This window comes from Sorex fumeus, unplaced genomic scaffold, assembly GCF_029834395.1.
Source record: "Sorex fumeus unplaced genomic scaffold, SorFum_2.1 ptg000030l, whole genome shotgun sequence".
Classification (NCBI taxonomy): Eukaryota; Metazoa; Chordata; class Mammalia; order Eulipotyphla; family Soricidae; genus Sorex; species Sorex fumeus.
In genome coordinates, this window is record NW_026606087.1 from 13687254 (window position 1) to 13706543 (window position 19290).

At 40.3% G+C, this 19290-nt stretch overlaps 1 long non-coding RNA gene across 1 annotated transcript in view; it reads right to left on the minus strand.

Moving 5' to 3' along the window:
• Nucleotides 1–19290, minus strand: part of LOC130025195 (uncharacterized) — a 55803-nt gene that overhangs the window by 19803 nt on the left and 16710 nt on the right. The window lies entirely within an intron of this gene.

The following is a 19290-nucleotide window of genomic DNA, read 5'->3' on the forward strand; positions in this document are numbered from 1 at the left end:
ACCTCTGATTCCGGAAGTCACACCACAGCCCGCCCCCCAGCGCCATATTTACAGCATTCAGCCCAAGAGAAGGACAACATGGAGGGCGGAATCCACAGATCCCGAAGGAAAAAAAAAAAAAAAACAGGTTCCAAAAAGAGCCGAGATCATCGGGAAGCCCCAGATGGGGTAGGTACCGCATCCCGCCTCCCCCAGATGGAACCCCGGTGACCAGAAGCCTCTACAACCACAGCTCGAGTATGCGGGAACTAGGACTTTTCCTCAAAACTGCACAGCCGCTTACGCGGCCGCGCGACATCTCTCTATATACAAAGTGATCCATATATACAAAGTAAACCACCCAACGTTTCTCTCTGAAAATCATAGTTAAGTTTGAAGCACAGCCACAGCCCCAGAAACACAAGGACTTAATGCATAACCCAGCAGCTTGGAGCAGAAAAGTGAACGGGCTATGCGTTAATCCAGGCCATCATGACTGTCCAGAGGGGAAAGGGTGTTTCCCCATTCGCCCTCTCCTCTCTGGAAAGAAAGATGGCGGCCACATGGGAGCCTTGTGGACAGCAGGCATGAGCCGGGGGAGTGGGGGCGACTAAAACCTCATGGGAAGGGGGGCGTTCCGGTCCGTCCTTCACACCCTACCGAGGTCACCAGTTGCCCCCCACGAGCGGCTCTCCAGCACGGCCACAGCCCCAGAAGCACAAGGACTTAATGCAGAACCCAGCAGCTTGGAGCAGAAAAGTGAACGGGCTATGCGTTAATCCAGGCCATCAAGTCTGCCAGAGGGGAAAGGGGGTTGCTCCATTTGCCCTCTCTTCTCTGGAAAGAAGGATGGCGGCCGCATGGGAGCCTTGTGGACAGCAGGCATGAGCCGGGGGTGTGGGGGCGACTAAAACCTCATGGGAAGGGGGGCGTTCTGGTCCATCCTTCACGCCCTACCGAGGTCACCAGTTGCCCCCCACTAGCGGCTCTCCAGCACGGCCACAGCCCCAGAAACACAAGGACTTAATGCAGAACCCAGCAGCTTGGAGCAGAAAAGTGAATGGACTATGCGTTAATCCAGGCCATCAGGTCTGTCCAGAGGGGAAAGGGTGTTGCCCCAGTCGCCTTCTCCTCTCTGGAAAGAAAGATGGCGGCCGCATGGGAGCCTTGTGGACAGCAGGTATGAGCCGGGGGACTGGGGGCGACTAAAACCTCATGGGAAGGGGGGCGTTTCGGTCCGCCCTTCACGCCCTACCGAGGCCACCAGTTGCCCCCCACTAGCGGCTCTCCAGCACAGCCACGTCTCCAGTGCACAGAAACCAATATCTTAACTATCTGACTTTCAGTAGAAATACTTCCAGGGTCAATAAGTAAAATAGCAGAAATCCAAAACCAACATTTAATTCTTGAACCCAGCTGTAGAAAGCAAATCACTTCACAATGCTTTTTCAGCATGTCTGATTTGGGGGGGGGGGTAAACTCTAAATAATAGTGGTGAAACTTTTATTGAAACAATGAATCTAATCAAAGCAGATAGAGTGTTAACTAGAATTCATCTGCCCCACAGGGACTAGGAGGGGTGGGGGGTGGGGTTTTATTGGGGTTCTTCATGGTAAAAAATAAGTTTTGGTAAAGGGAAATGTGTTTGATATTTGCATGACTGAGACCTAAACCTGAAAACTTTGTAACCTTTCCCACGGTGATTCAATAAATAAATAAATAAATTTAAAAAAAAAAAGAAAAAGAAAAAGAAAGAAAAAAACCCTCAAGATTAGAACTGCTCACAGTAGCTGGTAAGTGTAAACTGACGCTTCCTCTTTCAGTGCTAAAACTAAAAACTGTGGTCACTCAAGAAAATTCAGTATTCATTAAAGTGAAAGTGAAGATTACAAAGAAAAACTGGGGGCTGAAGAAATAGTTTCGCAGGTAGGGAATTTGCCTTGCACCCAGTTGACCCTAGTTCGATGCCTGGCATCCCATATGGTCCCCCCAACCACCTCCTGGAGTAATTCCTGGGTTCAGAGCTAGGAGTAACCCCTGAGCATCACAACCAGGTGTGACCTAAAAAGCAAAGAAAAAAAAACAGAGAAAGGAAAAGAAAGATTGAAAATTTAATAGTAGATAAGTAAAAGTTATAAAATATAAAAACTGTAAACTGTCCAATACAAAAACAGTGACCAAAAGGGACCAATAGTACATATATATATATATATATATATATATATATATATATATATATTTAGAAAGAGAGAGACAGAGAGAGATTTGGGAATCCTGGCTAATGCAGACAGAGGGTCAGAGACAAATAAAGTAAAGGAAATAGGAGAAGAGGAGAAGTTTATAGGGGTGTACTACAGGGCAAACTCCATGAACCTCTGATAAGGCTGGAGTAGAGCCACGCACTGGGAGAGACTAAAAGGGCTTTTAAGTTTTCTTGGACAGGAAAAGAGAAGAAGGGAACAAAGACCAATGGAACCGGTGTGCATAGTCTTGTTCCCATTATCTGTAGGGGGATTGATCTGGAGGAAGCATGAAATGCAACCTGTTGCTTTCCTGGTCCCAGGTGGAAGTAAGTCCTGTCTTCCTCAATGAGGACAGGGTAATCTTTGATTCCAGAAATGATATTAATATGTATGTGTGTGTGTGTACTGCATAATGTATAGATAATTTAAAGCTATTCTAAAGGATTAAAACAAAACTACTGAAGAATAGGAATTATAAAAACCTGTAAAAGTAGTTAAATTAAATGAGAACTAAAAGGAAAATTTGTATGTTCATTCAAGCAGAAAGCAACATTAAGGTAAAATACCAATACATGATAATAATAAATTAGAATGATCAACCTTATAAATGAAAACAAAAATACTACAATTAACATCTTACCTAATGCACAACTCTCTACAGTTAGGAATATATTAAGAAATACCTCAACACTTAGCAATTATATTATATGGGAAGGAATGGGAGTGAAGATAGATGGTTGGCAAGTACACCACCTCCTCTTTGCTGATGACATCGTTCTAATAACACCAAACATTAGCCAAGCAGCACAAATGCTGGCCGACTTCAACCATGAGTGTACAAAGGTCGGACTACAGCTGAATCCTACAAAGACAATGTTTATGAGAAATAGCCTTGTTCCTTACGTTCCATTTGCTCTCAATGGAACGACCATCTCCGAATGTAACAGTTATGTGTACCTAGGTCGAGAAGTCAACATGATGAATGACCTGGCACCTGAGTTGCACAGGAGGAAGAGAGCAGCTTGGAACACCTTCAAGAGCATCAAAGAAATAGCTAAGAGGACGAAGAACCTCCGGCTCCGGGCACATCTCTTCGATTCCACTGTTCTTCCTGTATTAACATACTCCTCAGAGACCTGGGCCCTACGAAAACAGGATGAGAACGCTATTCAGGGCTCCCAAAGAGGAATCAAAAGAGCTATGCTTGGAGTATCATGTTTCACTCAAATGAGAGAAAGAATCTGGAGTTCCGACCTCCATGGACAGTCAAGAATCAGGGACGCTGTCTCGTTTGCCAAGGCGTCAAAAATCAGATGGGCTGGACATGTAATGAGATTTGGAGATGACCGTTGGACTAGAGCCATTACTGACTGGATTCCAAGGGACATCAAAAGACTGCGTGGCTGCCCACCTACCAGATGGTCAGACTTCTTCATCAAGACTCTCATCGATCAGTTTGAGGCTCTTCATTTTCCTAGAAGGAACAGATGCCATTGGGCTACACTAGCACGCAACGGGGACAAATGGAGATGTTACTGGTGCCCGCTCGAGCATATCGACGATTAACAGGAAGTCAAGTGATCAAGTGATCAAGTGATCTCAACACTCAGCAATTATATTCATTTTTGGGTCCTATATAGATCCTGCCACAAGACTGAAGGTATAAGTATTAGAGTACAGGGGAAAAAAGTCTCTATTTGTAGATGTCATGACAGTTTATATAGAATTCAGATTAAATCTAGAGAAAAAACTACTAGAACTAAAGTTGAGCAAGGTCATAGGACTCATGAAAAATATTGAAAGCTAATTATATTTTATAAATAAGTAGTAAATAATAAGAAAATTATTATTCAGGAACCAAGGATGTAGCTGAAGTAGAAGAGGCCCTGGGTTTAATCATCAGCAACCACGCTGGCAAAGCATCATCACTCGTGAGGTTCCATGAGTAACACAAAAATGATCATTTATTACACAGTTAAAATCAGGTAAAATAAAAGTGTTACAAATAGAATTAACAGAAGCTACATAGTACAAGGGTTAAGACACATGCTTGCCTGCGACTGACCCTGGCCTATTCCTGGTACCACGTGGAGATCCCTGAGCACCACTACAGTGGCCAGGTAACCCTGACATCCCAGGGGTTGTAACAAACAGTTGCAACCTGGAACAAACAGTTCTTTTTCAAGCTCAGCACTGTCTTCACTGAGAAATATCAAGAGATGCCTCTGAGCCTCCTCTCACATTTGGGTGACCGCCCTCAAATTAATATTAACTTTTTACTATAAATCTAAGGTTACCTTCCCTGAGATAACAATATTTTTCTTCCCACCCCCACATTTGTTCTAAGACGTACATAAATCTGGGAGACACAGCAGAGTTGCTATGGGTATGGGAGAAAATGCCAATGTGGCTTTGGACACCAAGAAGAAATTAGGAGTCAGAAATAATTACTTCCACCCCCCTCATCATCCACAGACAGAATGGATGAACACTGTCACCTATGTCACTGAGAACTAATAATATGTCTCCATTAAAATAACAAAACTCAAGTTACCAGGTTGTGGACACCAATAGATACCACTTATTGATGACTTTAGGTGCCACTGAGTGCTCATTGTCCTTGGAATGACCTGCAGAAGGAAGCTTCTTTATGCCCTAAAATTATTCCAAATCTCCACACCACCAGTATGGAAACCCATCTTCCTTCAAAATGGCACAGCACAATCTTAAGGCCCCAGCACTTCAATGAGGAGTAACTACTAAAGTCAGTGGAGCTGACGGGTGACTTATGTGAAGCAGAGAGGAGAGAGACAGCTGATTTTTCCTGATTCACCTCTGCCAACTCTGATACCAGCTGGGAAGGCTAGGACTGATAAAGTCTGTGATGAGCTCCTTCTCAGCACAGACCATGAGTCTTGCTAGTCCCATTAAGTAGTGATCAAGCCACCCCAGGCGTCTACTTTTCCTCTAAGCACTGAGTGAATCCCCACCACCTGATTTCACAGGGAGTCATAGACTCAGGCTGAAGCAAAGAATTTCTCTTTGCAGGAAAGGAAAATTCGTTCTAGACCTTACCCAGGACTTCCAGTTTCTTGTCCTCTCACAGAGAAGAATTTCAGGTAGACAAGCAGTGAAGTAAAAACATCTTTTATTTGGAGGGTTTTCAACGAAGGGATGAGGGAGGGAGAGGGGAGAGAGAGAGAGAGAGAGAGAGACAAAGAAAGAGAAAGAGAGACAGAAACAGAAACAGAGACAGAGACAGAGAGAGAAACACATTTGATAGAATGCAGGATTCTCCAATGGCAGAGAGAGCCCCACTACACAACACAAGAGGGGAAAGGCTGGCAACACAAGTTCTTCTGACATCACATGTGCTTGGTCACATGGAGACAAGCAGCACAGAGGTTTGGGCAGCACATGCATACCCTTACTTTGTTTAAGTTGGGTTCAATAACTTTTACCCAAACTGCCGAATGTGGGGCTTCTACTTAGGTAAGAATCTGTTGCTAGGGTGGTTGCCAAGGTGTTGAATTGAGAGTGGTTGATGGTCCTCTTTCAAATTTCTTTCCTTGACCTTTGTTCCTCCTGGAGCTTCTCTCAGAGGAGGGTCCAGCCTCCTCTGGGTCTGTTGGCACCAGTAGCTGGTATGATTTTTTTTAATTATAAAAATGTATTACAATGAGTATATAATGAAGTTAGAAATAATTCATAGCTCACCTGGTTCTCCATCTTGGATTTTCTTTTCTTCTTTAAAAACCTTTTTTAAAAAATTTTGGACTATCCTTAGAGGTTCCCAGGGACCACTTCTGGTGGGCCTCAGGGAACCATATATGGTTCTGGGACTAAGTCTGGTTGGCCACATGCAAGGCAGGTGCCCTACATGCTGTACTATCAGTCTGGCTCTGGGTCTTCTTGAATTCAAATTATCTTAAGCTCTAATGGGTCTTGGATTTAATTTTTCTCATCTCATGAGGTAACACATTAATCCCTTTGGTAAAAATTTTAAGCTTCTAGGCATTGTGTGTGTTTCTATGAGAGAGACACAATTAAAGATTGGAGGTGGTCTGATATTAATATGTTAAAGGACAAGACCCAAATCCTGATAGAAACCTAAAGACATTGCTTAAGAGAATGACAGAATCTTGTAGTTGTGAAGTTTTGCAATATCTGCACAGGGAAATATATTTTCTCTATGAGAGGCAATGTTTTCTGTATTTTTCCCCAACAAAAAATTGTTTAGCACAGCTCTATGATTAGTTCCCCACCCTCACCACATATCCTCCAAACACCTTCAGCAACAAAAGAAAAATGAAAAAAAAAAGTTAAGACTGATATTGGCAGACTAATAGCAAACTATTAAAGGGCAAATTTCCAGACTGTGATTATAAAAAATAACATAAACTTGTGTACTCATGAAATAATTTTTATACTATAAGTGAAGATATCTGAATATAAAAATAAGCAATTAGGGGGCTATGAAATAGCTAGGTGGTGAGGGATGAATCCCTAGCAGCACCTTGGAGGCTCCTGAGCTCTGCCAGCCCAGGATTCCTTGCCTGAGCATCAAACTGTCTGGCCCACTTGACTGAGTGCTATTGGGCTTAGTCACCTGCATACTACTTGGGAGGCCCCAAAAATTGCAAGCAAACTTACTATGGAAAATTATTAAATATTATAATATGTGATTTCTCAATTTGCCTAAAACAAAGCCAAAGTACTATTATCTAAAGTACATTAATTTTCATTCTTAATAGTAATGAACCATTAGTAGTCAACTTCCAAATTTCCACCTGTAAACCAATTCTCCTGGCCCTTGTTTCTACTATCCTTGAGTAATAGTCTCATACTATATTTTTTATATCCCACAAGTGAGTGCTGTGGGCTGGAGCGATAGCACAGCGGGTAGGGCGTTCGCCTTACACGCGGCCAACATGGCCGACCCGAGTTCGATTCCTCCGCCCCTCTCAGAGAACCCGGCAAGCTACCGAGAGTATTTGATATGCCAAACACAGTAACAACAAAGTCTCCAATGGAGACGTTACTGGGCCCGCTCGAGCAAATCGACGATCAACGGGAGGGCCTTTACCTTTACCTTTAATAGTAATGATTTCAAATCAGAGAGAAAACAAATAGACTTCAATCTGTACCAGGGGTTATGTGCTAGAACATGAGTAAGATATTAGTTGGTAATTTAATTCATTTGTTTCACACAATATTCCAATCAGGTAAGTCATAATATTGCCGTTTCTAAGGAGAAATTGGTTTCAATTAAAGTTACTTTAGTAAGGGCCAGTAAAATGCAACATCACTATGATAATGAAATTCTGATTTTAAAGGCTAGAATCTCAATTGTCACTTTTTATCCTCTATCATCATATCACCAAGGATAAAATTATTCAACTACTCCTGCTTCATTAATAGCCACATAAATTGAGCACAAATCTACTTCCTGGCACCAGAGGTTTCCCATGATGTTCCCAACTCCTTCTACATTAGCACATTCTGGGTTCTATCCAGTACAAAATCCTAGGGACATTCATTCAGGCTCCTGTGTTTTCTTTTTTGCTACAGAAACAGCATTTATGCTGGAGAAACAGACTTAGATTTAATTCTGTCTGTTACCTATCATAAGCCATGGGATGCTGAGGAATATCTTCTTAGTTTATATTTTCTCTTAACCACTTAATAGAAAATTTATCATCATGCAATGTTCTGTAAGTTTATCTAGGATGAAGAAAACTCTCTCCATCTCTCTGCTCTGTCTAATGTGATGCAGGTTCTATGCAGTAGCCTGTATAATTTATAGCTCCCACAAAAACTATAAATTATTATCACTTAAACTTAAATTACTATGAAAAGTATTATTTTATGTGTTATATTTACTATGCGGAGTCTATTGTTCATTCTATTTTTTTGCCAAAGTCAGGGTATTAAGGGAAAGCCCTGACTCTGTAACCTTCTCAGGACCCTGTCGTCTCAGGGGCCAAACCTGGACTTCTTGCATTCAAAGCATACACTTCTGCTCATTGAAACACCTTTCGGGCCCTGTCTTGATTTTTATTCAATTTACTTTAATTCAGTTTAGTTTAGGGACAATAACTGGCAATGCCCGGCCTACTTTTCTGGCTCTGTGCTCAGGGGTCACTCTTGACAGTGCTCTCACTAGTTGGGACTCTAAGTGGGGGATTTCGAACTGGGGTGGATAGCATGCAAGGCACAATTCTGATGCCTTAAACCATTAAATTTAAGCCATTTAAACCATTTTTAAAAATGCATGAGATGAAACATATATCAAATTTATAAGAATTTTACTGAAAAAAGGTCTTTATGCCAAAAAGCACTCCCTTTTACAAATGTTATCTTAAGAAATAAAGATATCTAATAGGTTCTGTAAAGATATATATATAAAGCATAGCTGTCCCAGGGTCAGGCAGATAGCACAGGCATTAAGGTGCTTGCTGTGTATGCTACAGACCCTATCCTGGGTACGATGGTTACTGATTTAGAACATCCTTTATTAGATTGGTATTGAGTAAATAATTTTTACCATTCTGTGAGCTGTCTTTGTATTTTGGTCACTGTTTCTTTGGAGGTACAAAAGCTTCTTAGTTTAATGTAGTCCCATTTGTTTACCTTTGCTTCCACTTTCTTGGTCAGGGGTGTTCCAATCTTTTAAGATGCCTTTACTCATATGACAAAGTTTATTCAGGCTAACAACCTCTAAACAGGAGCTGAGAGAGAATGCCTAAGTGCATTAACACCCAGGCGGTGGAGGGAGGCAGGGTATTATGACTAGAAAGAAGCTGCTGGAGTACTGTCCTTGATGCTTTAGGTAGAGGGAAAGTTGAAGCATTGCCTAGACCCAAAGATATCTTTTTCCTATAGCTCAAGTCATCGGCTGCCGGCAAATCCAGGTCAATTAATCTATATTATTCTAGAAAAGTCAGGTTGCCCAGGTAACAGGCCAGTTCCCAGAGAAGTTGGGTCATGAGGCACTCTTCATAGACCCAGAGACCTCTAGTGGTTAAATGGTTATGCCATGGAAAACGCCAACAATTTGCTACTTCAGATATTCTGAGGAGAAATTTTCAAAAGGAACATTCTTTTATAACCTCCTAGGTGAGATTTGTCTAAAGCAGTGTTATTCAAACTCATCTGTCCATCTGTTCCTATTTCATAAAAATAAAATTATTTAACAGCCCTGTTGCAATCTAACTACTTCAAGTAAACATAAATTTGACCTAATGTTACTGTAGTCTCACCGTATTATTCTAGTAGTCCAAAAAATGAGCAGGTGATCAGAAACTGACCAGCACCAAGTTTCTAGACTATACAATGCAATATAATTTCAAAGAACAGATATTAATATAGGTCACCAATAAACTTGGAGCATATGAGAAGCCTTAAAACAGTTTTATTTTTGAACCTCAATGAATTTGAAGAAAATCAAGCACTAAAGATACTCATTCAAATCATGTTAGAGATCATAGCATGCTCTCCTTTAACTAAACTGTCTGGATTCTATCTCTGGTACTTCATATGTTCCTCCGAGAGTGACTGTTGCGCACAAGGCCAGGAGCAAGTCATGAACACAATTGGGTGTGAAACAACTTCTCTTCCAATAAGTATGAGTATCACTGTATCACTGTCATCCCGTTGTTCATTGATTTACTCAAGTGGGCGCCAGTAAGTCTCCATTTGTCCCAGCCCTGAGATTTTAACAGCCTCTCCTTACTTGTCTTTCCCAAAGATTGGAGGCTCTTTCAGGGTCAGGTTATTGTTACTGTTTTTGGCATATTGAATACGCCACAGGTAGCTTGCCAGGCTCTGTCATGTGGGCAGGATACTCTTGGTAGCTTACGGGGCGCTCCAAGAGGCATAATATATATATATATATATATATATATATATATATATATATACAGATGCAGAGATTTGAAAAGATGTTCTTTCAAAGTCTAGAAGAAAATTCTATGCAACCATGAAAAGGGAGATAGAATCTTTCTGTGAGCTAGGAAAAAACCCAAAATCGAGTGAAATTTGCAATGATAATCGCACTCAGTGGTTACAGATTACCTCATAATTATTAGTATTAACACACAGACATTCACACTAGAATTTATGAATATGAACTGTACTATTCAAACGAAGCATAAATGTCTTCATAACACCAGAGAAGTTACTTTCAAATCATCACTTGGCTGCCATGAGATAAAGCAAACTTCAATTCTTTTCCTTTGCACATACCTTAAAAGTCAGCTTTAAAGTGACATCTTAGGGGGTATGGTGCTGCCAGCAGGTCAATCTGTACCTGTGAAGTGAGTGCATTAGCAGCCTGATGGCGCCTTCAGACTTCCAGATACCCCAAAATTGCTGCTCTGCTTTTGGTCAGGCCCTAAAAACTTAGGGCAAAGTTTACCAAGAAAGTAAACAGCCAAAAGTTAGGTATGTGGGAGACACACCCACAAACCACCTCCAGCTCAGCCATATAATTGGAGGCATGGCCTCTCTGGTTCCTGATCAAGCTGCTTAACGGCCATGATCCCAGAGAATCAGAAACAAATCTTGAAACCCAATGGCTTTTGACAGAAATGCAGTAGGTTACTGGTGCTGGGCCACCCCAGGTGGGAATAGGTTTTGTGCCTTGGCCTGTTCCCTCTGGCAGCCCAGTGGCTGCCATCCTCCAGAGGCCATTGGACAGTCAGGTTTGGGCCCTCAGTGATGAGACACATGGGGCCTCACAAGATAGGGGTGGAGCTGGCCTTTTCCTCCCCACCCCAACAAGACCCCAAGTCACCGCCCAGGAACAGCCTCTCTTGCTCCTGATCAAGCTGCTTAACAGCCATGATCCCAAAAAATCAGAAACAAATTTTGAAACCCAGCAGCTTTTGGAAGAAATGCGTCCAGACCCTGCAGTAGGTTACTGTCGCCAGGCCACCTCAGCGGGGAAAGGGTGCTGTCCCTCCACCTGCTTCCCCTTGGTGGCTCAGTAGCCTCCATCCTCCAGAGACCATTGAACGGTCAGGTTTGGGCCCTCAGGATGAGACACATGGGGCTTCACAGGATGGGAGTGGAGCCGGCCCTTTCCTCCCCGTCCCAATGAGACCCCGAGTCACCGCCCATGAACGGCCTTCTGGCTCCTGATCAAGCTGTTGAATGGCCATGATCCCGGAGACTCAGGAACAAATCTCGGAACCCAACAGGTTTTGGCAGAAATCCTTCCATATTTAAGTGTTAAATTTTCGGAATTTCAAAATCGTGTGGCCACTACTGCAGCCATGAGACATCATATGTTATTCTTAACCAGCCATAGAAAACAAATTGTCTACTGTTGCCTTTTCAGCAGATCTAAGTTTTGGAGTAAAATCCCAAATAATAATGATGGGTCTGTGTCAAAATATCAAATGTGATCAAGGTAGAGAGAGAATAATGTGGAAATCATCTGCCCCACAGGTAGAGGGAGGGTGTGGGAAGGGGGTATGCTAGAGTTTTTGGTGGTGAAGAATGGGCACTGGTGAAGGGACGGGTGTTTCATTGTATGACCGAGACTTAAACCCAAAAGCTTTGTAACTGCTCTCACCGTGATTCAATAAATAAAATTATAAAAAAATGAAAAAAAATAAAGTGACATCTTAAAAAAATTACCATTACATTTAAATCTGAAAGTTCTAACTGAGACATATTTTTTCCTTTCCAAGCATACCTGTCATCTATACACAAAAAAACTTTCCACAGATCTTGAAAGGTAGTGTCTTCATTTACCAGGTAAACTTTCTCTGGCAATAAGAGCTTTTAAATCTGTGGTAATATTCCTTTGCCCTCACCTGCCAAACAAAGCCCAGGTCGGGGCCGGAGCAATAGTACAGCTGGGGGGGGGGGGGGTATTTGCCTTGCACCTAACTGACCCGGGTTCGATTCCCAGAATCCCATATGGTCCCCAGGAGTAATTTTGGTCTGACCCAAAAAGCAAAAATAAATAAATATAAATAAAAACAAACCCCAGGTGTAAGTGAGAGTAGCTTCTGTAACCCTCTAGACTCTGAGATGATTCACCCTTAGGGTCTCTTGACAATTTGTTGTTTTATTACCTACATTTATGAGGCACTGTGTATAACTTTAGTTTTAAAAGTCACACATAAATGTGCAACAAGTTCCTAAAGAAGCTCCATTATACCAAATCTGAAACAGAACAAAACCTTTTCACTTCAAAGTAGCACATAAAAGATAATACTAGTCCCACAAAACAGTCATGATCTTTGGCAGGCACCTAAACTGAACAGCCTTAATTGACAAGTAATTGTTAATGGAACCATAACAGGCGGCTAAACTAAATATACATTATTATCAAGTCCTTTCCCATTTAATCTTTCTGTATTTCACAAGATTTCTTGAACTTTTTCATCTATGACTTGATGTTATATAAAACTATCTTCCAATTCTTTATTTTAAAGTAATATTCTGGAGTTATAGGTAAATAAATATTACATAATATATATGCATATCCATTACATGTAGACATAATTGATGCTAGTTTTTTTATGAAATACATGTATAAAATACAAAATATAATATCTATTATATATTTATATGCCTATATAATTTATAACTGCTAATATAAAGCCAAATTCACTAGAATTATAGGTAAAAACACTATATTAGGACAAAGCTAAAAGACATAAAAAAATGTCACTGTCACTGTCCTCCCATTATTCATCGATTTGCTCAAGCAGGACCAGTAATGTCTCCATTGTGACACTTGTTACTGTGTTTGGCATATCAAATACGTCACGGGTAGCTTGCCAGGCTTTACTGTGCGGGCAAGATACTCCTGGTAGCTTGCCGGGCTCTCCGAGAGGGGTGGAGGAATCAAACCTTGGTCGGCCAGGTTGGCCACATGCAAGGCAAATGCCCTACCCACTGTGCTATCACTCCAACCCTATTAAAGTATGAGTACTTTTTTTAATTGAATCACCATAAGATACCTTTACAAAGTCGTTCATCATTGGGTTTCAGTCATACAATGTTCCAAACCTTCAGTAGAATACATTCCCCACTACCAAACACCAGGTTTTCAGTTTCCCTCCCTCCCTCCACACCCCACTGTCTGCCTCTATGACAGGCAATTCTCTGTCTCTCTCTCTCTGTCTCTCTCTGTCTCTCTCTGTCTCTCTCTGTCTCTCTGTCTCTCTGTCTGTCTCTGTCTCTCTCTCTCTCTCTCTCTCCTTTCCTTTCCTTTTGGGCATTATGGTTTGCAATACAGGTAATGAAAGATTATCAATAATTGTCTCTACATATTTTCAGCACCCAATTCTTGTCAGAGTGAAAAGTAATCATTTCCAACTATCATAATCATACAGGTCCCTTCTCTATCCTAACTGCCCTCCCCATCCCCCGATTAGTAGTCAACTTCCAAATTTCCACCTGTAAACCAATTCTCCTGGCCCTTGTTTCTACTATCCTTGAGTAATAGTCTCATACTATATTTTTTATATCCCACAAGTGAGTGCTGTGGGCTGGAGCAATAGCACAGCGGGTAGGGCGTTCGCCTTACACGCGGCCAACATGGCCGACCCGAGTTCACTTCCTCCGCCCCTCTCGGAGAGCCCGGCAAGCTACAGAGAGTATTCGATATGCCAGACACAGTAACATCAAAGTCTCCAATGGAGACGTTACTGGGCCCGCTTGAGCAAATCGACGATCAACGGGAGGGCCTTTACCTTTACCTTTACCTTTACCTTTACCTTTACCTTTACCTTTACCTTTACCTTTACCTTTACCTTTACCTTTACAAATGAGTGCAATTTTTTCTATAAAAAATTTCTAAAAAAATTTCTAAGTGCAATTTTTATATCCCCTTCCCTCTGAAAAATTTCCCTCAACATGATACTCTCACTGCACATCCATTTATAACAAATTTAGTGACTTAAGAAGTATTTTGACTCTCAATTTACTCAAAAATGCTATGCCACTTGTTCCATAAACAAGCAAGAACATATAGCTATGAAAATAATTCAGAAGGCAACAAAAATATGAATTTTAATGTAACAGAGCTTAAAAATTGACCTCAGAGTTAATAGAAGACATAATTGGTAGAAATTATTCATTGATAGAGGGGAGGGACAGAGAATAAAGGAATAACGAATGGTATTTAATCATCAAAAGTTCATCCAAGTTCGTGATTATAAGTCCACTTTATTTTTGCTATTTTATTTTCTTTATGTTAGAGATTTGTTAGGGATTTCTTTTTATACCTGATGGTTCTCAGGGTCTACTCCTATCACTGCCCTCAGGGGTCACTCCTGATTAGGCATCCTAAATCATTTGTGGAGCCAAGGATTAAATCTACATCGGCCTTATGCAAGACAAGTGCCCCTAGAGAATAATTTTGAGGACTGTTTTAAAATTTTCTCACTTGTAAACTATCTATAATGAACTTGAAGATACAATTCTAGGTTGTTCCAATAGTGTTCACATCTTTAGATCTCTTACTGTCACATTCATTAAAGATTTTACATATAACTCTGATTCTATACCTAATCAGAATACAGATACTAGTGATACCATTTCTGGCATGTAGTTCATTAATTGCACTTGAAAGACCTTGAATGATTTTTCTTTTCTGGTCCTGAACAACCATTATATTCATGAACACCAGATTCCAGAAGAAACTGAAAAAAATAACCACACAATCTCTTCAATTTAAATGTCAGATAATTTAATCCAACAAATGTTATCTCACTCAATTTAACTTTCAGCTTCTGATAATCCTATCATCTAACTTATAGTCACCCTGCATTTGACTTTGAACATGTCATCATCTTAGTCAACTTACTGTTTTTCTCTATTTGATAGCAGTCCTGAATGATATACAGATTTGGTGATGTTGCAAGGTACACTAGTGGCATGTCATGTTCAATAATCAGAGAATCTACTAGAGTATTTAAGTTTTATTTCTAGCAATTACTTACTAAGTTCACTTAAACCTTAATTAACCTTAATAAAATAGATTTCATTCCTGCTATTTTTCATTTATCTAGTCCTAAATCAGTGCCTTGTATATACATATTGAGTAAATTTGTGATAGAGGAACCACGGGACTTCATCAAAATGGTAATGTAAATCCAATCCGCTCATGTTCTCATCCTGCTACTAATCATTATTACACTCAAATTCTAACAATCTTCTGTAAAAGTAAAAGGTAGATTTCTTTTACTGGGGTGGGGGTAAGCGGTGGTGGTGGGAGGGGTAATGGTAACATTGGTGATGGAGAAAGGGCACTGGTGGAGGGATTGGTACTCGATTACTGTATGACTGAAATGTAAGCATGAAAGTTTGCAAGTCTGTAACTGTACCTCATGGTGATTCACTAAATAAATAAATAAATTTTTTAAATTTTAAAAAATAAAACAACTGTGCAAATCAAACTTACAATAAATCAACACTGTCACTGTCACTGTTCTCCCGTTGTTCATTGATCTGCTCAAGCAGGCCCAGTAACGTCTCCATTGTGACACTTCTTGTTACTGTGTTTGGCATATCAAATACGTCACAGGTAGCTTGCCAGGCTTTGCAGTGCAGGCAGGATATTCTCGGTAGCTCGCCAGGCTCCCCGAGAGGGGCAAAAATATTTTTTTAAAAAAATACCACATTTGGGGGTTGGAGCTATAGCACAGCAGGTAGGGTGTTTGCTTGCAAGCGGCAGGCCCAGGTTCGAGTCCCAGCATCCCATATGGTCCCCTGAGCACCACCTGGAGTAATTTCTGAGTGCAGAGCCAGGAGTAAACTCTGTGCATTGCCGGGTGTGACCCAAAAAGCAATAAATAAATATAAAAATTAAAAATTTAAAAACCCACATTCTTAAATATAATCACAAATGCAAACCCATATTTACGTCTATAAAATAACCTAAAGTATCTAATATGGCATATCAAATTACAAATAAGATAGAGCAGATGAGTGGTCATAGACTGGTACAATTTTTACTGTCACTGTCACTGTCCTCCCATTGTTCATCAATTTGCTCAAGCGGGCTCAGTAACGTCTCCATTGTGAGACTTGTTATTACTGTGTTTGGCATATCAAATACATCATGGGTAGCTTGCCAGATACTCTCAGTAGCTTGCTGGGCTCTCCGGAAGGGGCAGAGGAATCAAAACTGGGCCAACCAGGTAGGCCTTGTGCAAGGCAAACACCCTACCTACTGTGCTATCACTCCAGCCCATTTATTACTAAATATAAATATATGTAAATATACATACATATAACATATATATACATACATACATATAAATATATATATAAATATATATCTCTGCTATTGTCTTTGCTTTTTTACAACCAAAAACAGAAATGTTGGCTTTCAGGGAAACCTAGAAACATTTTGGAAACAGTAAAGGAAGCGTTCAGGATTAGACTTCTGTTAGATAATTCTTTCACATCATTCCAAAAACATGAATGTCAGTTCTATAAACAATTCACAGGTCGAATCTTGATCTTTCCTATATTTTCTAGCCCATTTGTTTTCCACTTTCTTTATTCATCTTTACCAGATCCTTATCTCATCAGCTCTAATATCTCCCACTTTGTCTCCATAATAGTTGTACGTTGTTCACAGCCAACTTAAATCTGAAGAAACTGGTCCCAGAATATATATGCAAAGGCAAGCTAGGGACCTGAGAGTGCAAAATCACAGCAAGAAGAAAAAATAATGAAGAATACTTGTTGCAAAGTTACAGTGAATAAGCCGTACTCCAAGCCAGGCTGTTTTCACTTGGGGTGCCCCAGAGGGGGCCGGGTGAGAGCCCTCCTCGCCCCAAGGAACCCAGCCCAGACAGCCGACTTCCACAACCCAACTGCCACCATGCTCTAGGCTGCTTTCCACATGCTCGGGCAGAGTCTCACATATGAGTGAACCTATTCCATGACTGTGTGGCTGCAAAAGCAGCCTCACAACACATCATAAGATACTTCCTACCCATTTTCCATAATTACCATATCATATTTGATGGGGTTCAGACAGTAGGCCAGTAATCATAGAAGCAAATATATATATGCATATATACATACCAAAGCTCACATAATCTAAACCACAACAGCATGTTAGTGATATCCTTTAAAATGTCATAATGACTCCAGCCAAAATAGAACAATCTTCACACTGTTTTTTATATGAACACTTTTTGTAAACATGTTCAGCAGTTCTTCATAACAGACAATACAAAATATATTCTTTCCTTTGTGTTTTGGGACAGGAATTGGAACTTGGGATGGAAACATCCCAAATTTGGTGGTGGGAAGGTTTAATGGTGGTGGTATTGGTGTTTGAATATTGAATGTAATCAAATATTGTGAAATAACTTATAAAATAAAAAAATTTAAAAGTTACAGTGAATAAGAACACTGAGAAATAAGAGACAGACAGAATCATACTCATAGTTGGAAAAACAAACACAGAGAGTATGAAAGAGCACACTGTAAATGTACTTATTTTCTCCAAGGATTGCAGACAAATAAGAAGAGAGGGCTTCTGAACTAAGAGAATCTCAAGTTTCAGAGTGTCTAATCAATCCAGAAAATGAGCCAGGATCCAACCAAGCTAACATTTTATCATTTTAGGAATTTATGACTCCACTCAGAGTACCAGTGACTTGGAAAATTTAAAATTCAGGATGGTTCCATCTGAGTAAAATCTTGATCTAGTTTCCTCAGAAATTTCAAAAGGAAACTGGCAACTACTAGATCTACCATGTCTCCATGCTCAGTTTACAACTGTCAAAAATACATTCATTGGTATTGATTCATCTTTTTCTGAATCCTCAGCAGTTTTTTCTTAGTGAACATGAGAATATTTTTATTGCTTGTAGTTGCAGGTTCCAGAATTGGGGATTTATTTTCACCATCGCTATTATTTTGCCAGATGTGAAGAGCCTCCTTTATTATTTTTTCAAGTTTTTTTTAATTTTATTATTTATGTATTTATTTTGTTTATTAGGCCATAGTTGGTTGTACTCAGGGATTACTCCAGGCTCTGAGTTTAGAGTATATGTTGTGCAAAGGATCAAATCTGGGTCAAGCGCTTGCAAGGAAAGCCCCTTCCCTATTCTACTATCTCTCCCACTAGATAGCTCTATTGGAATAGTTACTTCAGTGCCCAGTCTTGCTTTAGCAGTTTTCTACACTTCCTTTTCGTAGAGAATCACCACTAACTTTATGTTCAAAACATTATTTAGACTTTGTAATAACAATCTATTGTCTTAGGACACATTTCCAACACAAAATGCATATCTGGAATTGTAATAGCCATTTTGATTTATAGTCTTATTCACTCAGTAGTAATTCTTCCATCCTAATCCTACATTCTCTGGTTATTTCAACAAACAAGTTTGCCTTCAATATCTATGGGGGGAGGGGGGAAACTGTAATTAATCTCGTGTTTCACTTTTTCCTTCTTTTGTGATACAATAGAAGCATTTATGGTCTCATAATATGTTTTCACACCTATAAAAGTAGCACCATAACTTAAAAGTGATTATTTTGGAGGGATGCACTCCAAATGGTGCTTAGGGGGTCTAGATCTTCCTGGAAATTCTCTGCCACCTGAATCACAGTTCAATTCTCTGGCTGGGGCCACAAGATGTGGAGATTCTTAGATTATGTAGTACTGGGACCATGAGGGTCACCCTGGCAGTGCTCAGGGCCTCCAGGGATAGACTCAGTGATATTGGGCTGGACCATGAGATGTCAGATATTAAACCAGAGTCGGGAACATTTAAGACTTTCTCTAACTCCTGTCCTCTCCAAATCCTGAGGTGTTTACTTAATAAAAACTAACTGTAAAAATAGTCATTGAGGCTAGAGTTAGTGAGCATGAACCGATCTTGATCCTCAAAATCCACTTGAACTATCCTCAAACTCTGCTCTAACTAGTATATTTTATCCTTTAACTAGTTTTCCTTATCCTAAAATATAAATGTGTAAGAAAATTTCCAGACTCCATGTCAATCATGCCCTACTTTCACTATACAAAATTATAGTCATAAAAAATAAATAAGATAAAGAAGAGTCAATT